Source organism: Otolemur garnettii, unplaced genomic scaffold (assembly GCF_000181295.1).
Source record: "Otolemur garnettii isolate 467f Iridium unplaced genomic scaffold, OtoGar3 scaffold00046, whole genome shotgun sequence".
In the NCBI taxonomy this organism is placed as follows: domain Eukaryota; kingdom Metazoa; phylum Chordata; class Mammalia; order Primates; family Galagidae; genus Otolemur; species Otolemur garnettii.
This window is the reverse complement of record NW_003852441.1, coordinates 10568737-10577218: the sequence shown is the minus strand read 5'-3', so window position 1 is coordinate 10577218 and position 8482 is coordinate 10568737.

Here is an 8482-nt window from a genome sequence, read left to right as displayed (position 1 = left end):
ATGGACTTTACAGACCTCTACAGAACATTTCACCCTAATAAAACTGAATATACAGTCTCCAAAATAGATCATATCCTAGGACACAAGTCTAACCTCAGCAAATTTAAAAGTGTTTTAAAGTATTTAAATTTTTAAATAATTTAAAATTATTCCTTGTATCTTCTCAGACCACCATGGAATAAAAGTTGAACTCAACAGCAACAGGAATCTTCATACTCTAACAAAGTCATGGAAATGGAATAATCTTAGGCTGAATGATAGTTGGGTCAAAGATGAGATTCAGAAGGAAATCACCGGGCAGCACCTGTGGCTAAAAGGAATAGGGCACCAGCCCCATATGCCAGAGGTGGCAGGTTCAAACCCAGCCCCAGCCAAAAACTGCGAAAAAAGAAAAAATGAAATCACCAAATTTTTGGAACAAAGTGATAACAAGGACACAAATTATCAAAACCTGTGGGATACTGCAAAGGCAGTCCTAAAAGGGAAGTTTATAGCATTGGAAGCCTTCATCAAGAAAACAGAAAGAGAGGAAGCCAACAGCTTAATGGATCATCTCAAGCAACTGGGAAAGGAAGAACATTCCAACCCCAAACCCAGCAGAAGAAAAGAAATAACCAAAATTAGGGCAGAATTAAATGAAATTGAAAACAAAAGAATCATTCAGAAGATCAATGAAACAAAAAGTTGTTTTTTTGAAAAGATTAACAAAATAGATAAACTTTCGGCCAACCTAACCAGAAATAGAAAAGTAAAATTTCTAATATTGTCTGTCAGAAATGATAAAGGAGAAATAACAACAGACACTTCAGAAATTCAAAAATCCTCCATGACTGTTACAAAAATCTCTATGCCTGGCTCAGCGCCTATGGCTCAAGTGGCTAAGGCACCAGCCACGTACACCCAAGGTGGCAGGGTTGAATCCCGCCAAACGACAATGACAGCTGCAACCAAAAAATCACCAGGCATGGTGGATGCCTGTGGTCCCAGCTACTTGGGAGGCTAAGGCAGGAGACTCACTTGAGCCCAGGAGTTGGAGGTTGCTGTGAGCTGTGATGCCATGGCACTCTACCCAGGGGGACAGCTAGAGGCTTCTGTCTCAAAAAAAAATCTCTATTCCTGGAAATATGAAAATATGAAGGAAATGGGCCAATACCTGGAAGCATATCGCCTTCCTAGACTCAATGAGAAAGAATTAGAAATTTTGAATAGACCTATGTCAATCACTGAAGTAGCATCAACAATATGAAGTCTCCCAAAAAAGAAAGTCTAGGACTAGATGGACATTCGAATTCTATCAAACCTCTCAAGGGGAACTAGTACCTATGTTATACAATGTTTTCCAAAGCATAGAAAAAGAAGAAATACTTCCCAACACATTCTATGAAGCAAATATCACCCTGATATCCAAACCAGTAAAGGATCCAATGAAGAAAGAAAATTATAGACCAATATCATTAATAAATATTGATGCAGAAATATTTAATAAGATCTTAGCAAACAGGATTCCACAACACATCAAAAAAATTATGCACCATGATCAAGTTGGTTTTATTCCAGGGTTACAGGATTGGTTCAACATAAGCAGATCTATAAATATAATACATCACATCAATAAAATAAAAAACAAAGACCATATGATTCTCTCAATTCATGCAGAAAAAGCCTTTGATAATGTCCAGCATTGTTTCATGATCAAAATTCTTAAGAAAATAGGCATAGAAGGGACATTTCTTAAACTGATAGAGGCCATCTACAGCAAACCCACAGTCAATATCATATTGAATAGTGTAAAATTTAAAACATTTCCACTCAGATCAGGAACAAGGCAAGGATGCCCACTGTCTCCACTGCTATTCAGCATAGTAATGGAAGTCTCAGCCATTGCAATCAAGCAAGAGAAAGTGATCAAGGGTATCTGAATAGGGTCAGAGGAGATCAAACTCTCACTCTTCACTGATGATATGATCCTATAACTGGAAAATCCCAGGGACTCAATTTCAAAACTCTTAGAAGTGATCAAGGAATATAGCAGAGTCTCAGGATACAAAATCAATACTTACAAGTCAGTAGCTTTTATATACGCCAACAATAGTCAAGTTGAAAAAACAATCAAGGACTCTATTCCTTTTACAATAGTGCCAAAGGAGATGAAATATCTGGGAATATACCTTGCAAAGGATGTGAAAGATCTCTATAAAGATAACTATGAAACTCTGAGAATAGAAATAGCTGAAGAGGTTAACAAATGGAAAAATATGCCATGCTCATGGCTGGGAAGAATCAACATTGTTAAAATGACATACTACTGAAAGCAATCTACAGATTTAATGCAATCCCTATTAAAGCACCATTGTCATACTTTAAAGAACTTGAAAAAATAGTACTTCGTTTTATATTGAATTAGAAAAAACCTCAAATAGTAAATACATTACTCAGATATAAGAACAAATCAGGAGGTATCACATCACCAGACTTCAGGCCATACTACAAATCTATAGTGATCAGATCAGCATGGTACTGGCACAAAAACAGAGGGGCAGATTTATGGAACAGAATAGAGAACCAAAAGAAAAACCCAGCTACTTATCATCATTTGATCTTCGACAAGCCTATCAAAAATATTCAGTGGGGGAAAGACTCCCTATTTAACAAATGGTGCTGGGTGAACTGGCTGGCAATCTGTAGAAGACTGAAACTGGACCCCCACCTTTCACCATTAACAATTGATTCTCACTGGATAAAAGATTTAAACTTAAGACATGAAACTATAAAAATACTAGAAGAGAGTGCAGGGAAAACACTTGAAGAAATTGGCCTGGGAGAATATTTTGAGGAGGATCCCCCGGGCAATTGAAGCAGCACCAAAAATACATTACTGGAATCTGATCAAACTAAAAGCCTTTTGCACAGTAAGTAAAGCAAACAGACAACCTTCAGGTTGGGAAGGTTGACCCTCCCAACCTTCAGAATGGGAGAAGATTTTTGCAGGTTATGCTTCTGACAAAGGTCTGGTAACTAGAATCTACAGAGAACTCAAATTAATCAATAAGAAAAGAATAAATAACCCCATTTCTATGTGGGCAAGAGACCTAAACAGAAACTTCTCTGATGAAGACAGGTGCATGGGCTACAAACACACGAAAAAATGCTCATCGTCCTTAATCATCAGAGAAATGCAAATCAAAACCACTTTGAGATATCATCTAACTCCAGTAAGAGTAGCCCACATCACAAAATCCCAAAACTACAGATGTTGGCGTGGATGCAGAGAGAAGGGAACGCTTCTCCACTGCTGGTGGGAACGCAGGCTAATACACCCTTTTTGGAAAGAAGTTTGGAGAACATTTAAGGAACTAAAAGTAGACCTACCGTTCGATCCTGCAATTCCTCTACTAGGTATATACCCAGATGATCAAAAATTATTTTACAACAAAAACGTTTGCACCAGAATGTTTGTTGCAGCCCAATTCATAATAGCCAAGACATGGAAACAGCCCAAGTACCCATCAACCCATGTATGGATTAACAAATTGTGGTATATGTACACCATGGAATACTATGCAGCCATAAAAAGATGGAGACTTCACATCCTTTATGTTTACCTGCATGGAGCTGGAACATACTCTTCTTAGTAAAGTATCTCAAGAATGGAAAAAAAAGAATCCAATGCACTCAATACTACTATGAAATCAAGATATAATCACCTATACACTCATAGGAATGGCAAAACATAACTATAGTCCAGAAAGTAGAAGAGAAGAGGAGTGAGAGGGGAGGGGAGGGGGGATACAGTAGGAGGGAAGGTATTTGGGGGGACCTCATCATTGCATGATGCAATGGTACATTTCAAAACTATTAAGAAATGAGTATAATTGTGATGGATGTGTTACTTAGTTTAATGTAAGCATTTCACATTATGTATTGAAGCAGTACCCTGAACCCCATGAATGCATGTACAAAGTTTAATGATTTAATAAAAAAATTTTTTAAAAGAGAGAAATACGCAGTCTCCCAGCCTGCCTGCCTCCCCGCCACTCCTGCTGCTTCCTTCCCTCTGGTGGTGCTGGGATACTTAGGGGCGCAGTAGGAGTATATGTGGCTCACTCCATCTTACGGCAGAGGGAGGTTTTAAAGTCATTAGTATAATGTCCTCTGGCTTCCAGGAGCATGTCCTACATTCTCTCACTTGATAGCTTAGCACATGTCATCCTCCTCCTCTTGTGGCCCATTCAAACAGACAATACTCCTCGACCCAGCTTTCAAGCTTTATTTCACATGTTTCCAAGATTCCTCCAGGTCCAACTCAGATCCGACGTTACCTTAATGTGATCTTCGGGGCACCACAGCCTGATCACTTCCTTTCTCTCAGTTTCTGTGGTATTAGATCTGGCAACTAATCCTATACTCCTTTGAGATCTCTCTTTTCTTATTGTTTTATGAAATTACTTATATATCTTGTTATTTAATTTTTTTTTTTTTTGAAACAGAGTCTTACTCTGTTGTCCTGGGTAGAGTGCTGTAGCATCACAGCCCACAGCAACCTCAAACTCTTGGGCTCAAGTGATCCTCTTGCCCCAGCCTTCTGAGTAGCTAGAACTACAGGCGCCCACCACAACACCCAGCTAAATTTTTCTATTTTTTTTTTTTTTTAGAGATGGGGTCTCATTCTCACTCAGGCTGGTCTCAAATTCCTGTACTCAAGCAGTCCATCCACCTTGGCCTCCCAGAGTGCTAGGATTATAGGCATGAGCCGTTGCACCTGGGTGTTATTTAATTTTTGAAGCTCCTTTGGGGGTACAGATGATGCCTTATATTTGTTGAATCCCCCTACTCTCCTAATCCAGAGTCTAGTACCAAGAAGGATCCAGGTATTCACAGACAAAACATTCATATTTCTTTATATGAGGCACTTCTAAAAATAGAGGTAAAAAAACCCCAGCAACACATAGGAAAATGGTCTAGAGATATGATTAGATAATTCCCAGAAAAGAAATGGTCCTAATCACACAGGAAATTGCTCAACCTCACTAATAATAAGAACAATAAAAAAATTAAAACAACACAGATACTATTCCTACCCTATCAGACTGGTCAAAACCCAAAAGTTTTACAACATGATCTTCGGAAGGCTGTGGATAAACATGAACACTTGGCATTACTAGGGAGCTGTATTTTGTTATGCAAGAATCTACTGCATTCGTGCTGGGAGGAAGGATTTGACGCAGGAGCTTATTTGTCTTACCTCTTACCTGAGCCTTGCTCAAACCCTCCCTTAAAGCTGTTCCATCTCAAATGGTGGCAATAGCACAATACACACACATCTGCCGCATTAGAGACAGTCACCACTGTTTCAAGGCCTGAGCGTAGTAAGTGAGGAGGAGTATTTCCCTGGGGCCTCAATGATGTTAGGGCCCTGAATCTCCCTGTGTCTGTGCTGAGTATTGGTGGCCTAGTGTCCAAGTCACCTGCAGGTTCTACAATAAGCATATTGTTTGTGTTTGCGATTTGTGGGGCCCTCTAAAATATGAGGGGCAGAGTAGAGACCCAGACTTGGAATCTTTTTTGCTAGCTTCCAAGGGAAGTTCTGTTTTGAAGTCACCTCTATGGGAAAGAATAAGGTGGAGAAAAGCATATATAGAGTTTGAGATAGGAGATGTATGTAGATGAAGTTACATCCTGCATAATGATGTTTTGGTCATGACGGACCACATAATGACATCATATTCTCACTATATCTCTGCTACATTTAGACATACCAAAACTGAAATATTAACCATTATGAGGCTGGACACAGTGGCTCACACCTGTAATCCTAGCACTCTGGGAGGCCAAGACAGGGGGAGATTGCTTGAGCTCAGGAGTTCAAGACCAGCCTGAGCAAGAATGAGACCCCTGTCTCTACTAAAAATACAAAAACTGACTGGGCATGCTGTTGGGCACCTGTAGGCCCAGCTACTCAGGAGCCTGAGGCAGGAGGGTCTCCTGAATCTAGGAGTCCGAGCTTGCTGTGAGCTAGGCTGATGCCATGGCATTCTAGCTTGGGCAACAAGAATGAGAGTCTATCTCAAAACAAAAACCAAACAAACAGGTTAGGTGCCTGTGGCTCAAGTGGCTAAGGCGCCAGCCACATACACCTAAGGTGGTGGGTTCAAATCCAGCCCGGGCCTGCCAATGACGGCGGGTGCCTGTGGTCCCAGCTACTTGGGAGGCAGAGGCAGGAGACTCGCTTGAGCCCAGGAGTTGGAGGTTGCTATGAGTTGTGATGCCATGGCACTCTACCCAGGGGGATAGCTTGAGGCTCTGTCTCAAAAAACAAACAAACAAACAAACAAACAAAAAACCACAACAATTTACCATTATGTTATAATTGCCATCCTTATTCAGTACAGTGACATACTATATAATAGTAGCCTAGGAGCAAAAGGCTCTACTATATAACCTAGGTGTATGGTGCGCTATGCCATCCAGGCTTGTGCCAGTACACTCCATCATGTTTACACAATCGTGCAATCAATGACATATTTCTCCAAACATGTCCTTGTCATTAAGCAACACATGGCTATATATGTTTGTATGATATACATATTTCTTATGAAAGCTAAGCCATAATTTTTTAAAAAGCTGTCTATAGAGGAAGAGAAAGAATAGAGAGAAGGGATAAAAGCTGACTTCTCTGAATACATCTTGCTTTGTAGATAAGACTTTAGAACCATGTAAATATGTCATATTTTTTTTTATTTTTATTTATTTATTTTTTTAGACAGAGCCTCAAGCTATCCCCCTGGATAGAGTGCCATGGCATCACAGCTCACAGCAACCTCTAACTCCTGGGCTCAAGCGAGTCTCTTGCCTCAGCCTCCCAAGTAGCTAGGACTACAGGTGCCCACCACAACGCCCAGCCATTTTTTTTCTTTTTTTTTGGTTGCAGCCATCATTGTTGTTTGGCGGGCCTGGGCTGGGGATTCGAACCTACCACCTTAGGTGTATGTGGCTGGCGCCTTAGCCACTTGAGCCACAGGCGCCGAGCCAATATATCATATATAAAACTATAATCAAATTAAAGTTAAAAAGGTCACTGCTAAAATTCAAAAACCAATGGAAAAAATGAACTTCAACTCTTTATCCAATTTGAAAAATAACCACACAGAGAAAAACTATTTAAAGTATTTCAAATTGAATTTTTTTTCTTTTTTTTAGAGATAGAATCTCACTTTGTTGCCCTTGGTAGAGTGCTGTGGCATCACAGCTCACAGCAACCTCCAGCTCTTGCTCTTAAGCGATTTTCTTGCCTCAGCCTCCCGAATAGCTGGGACCACAGGTGCCCACCACAATGCCCAGCTAATTTTTTGCAGTTTCGTTGGGGTCGGATTCGAGCCCATCACCCTCGGTATATGGGGCCGGTGCCCTCCTCACTGAGCCACAGGTGCTGCCCAGCAAACATGGTTCCTTTGACTGGTGATCTTTTTTTTTGCAGTTTTTGGCTGGGGCTGGGTTTGAACCCACCATCTCCAGCACACCCTACTCCTTTGAGCCACAGGCACTGCCCCTATTTCAAATGAGTTTAAAGCACAGAAATTTGACTGTACATGCCTAGTGGGATATACTCTAAGGGAAAAAAGAACCATCAAGAGAAAAGAATGAGAGAAAGAAAAGAAGGAAGGAGGGAGGGAGGGAAAGAAGAAGGAAAGTAATCCTGCTTTCTTCCTTGGTGCAGCCTACGGAGGCTGCACCATCTCCCATTTGGCATCATGGCTGCCCTCAGACTCCTTGTGAAGCCCAAAATCGTCAAAAAGAGGACCAAGAAGTTCTGGCATCAGTCAGATCAATATGTCAAAATTAAGGTAACTGGCAGAAACCCAGAGGTATTGACAACAGGGTTTGGACAAGACTCAAGGCCCAGATCTTGATGCCCAACATTGGTTATGGGAGCAACAAGAACACAAAGTGAATGCTGCCCAGTGGCTTCTGGAAGTTCCTCGTCCACAGCGTCAAGGGGCTGGAAGTGCTGCTGATGTGCAGCAAATCTTACGGTGCAGAGATTGCTCACAGCATTTCCTTCAAGAAGTGCAAAGCCACTGTGGAAAGAGTAGCCCCGTTGGCCGTCAGAGTCACCAACCCCAATGTCAGCCCGCTCAGGGAAGAAAATGAAGAGCTAGATCATTTGCACATTTATTTTATTTGTGTTTAAATAAAGCGATACAAACTGCAAAAAAAAAAAAAAAAGATAAAGAGGGAATAACCTGGACCCATTTTCAGTAATTATATTAGTAGTGGTAAAGTTATTCTGAGACTGTTATGTATATATGGTGGCTTAAGAGAAATGAGTAATTGTGTTATTATGTCAAGAACCAGGATTTTCAGTGTAGTAGAAAGCAGGGACATATATAAGATAGATGATATCAAGTAAAAATTTCATGGTACTGAATTTAAACTGGAAGTTTCAGTATGGATTGATAATAATATTTTGTTATTAAAAAAAAAA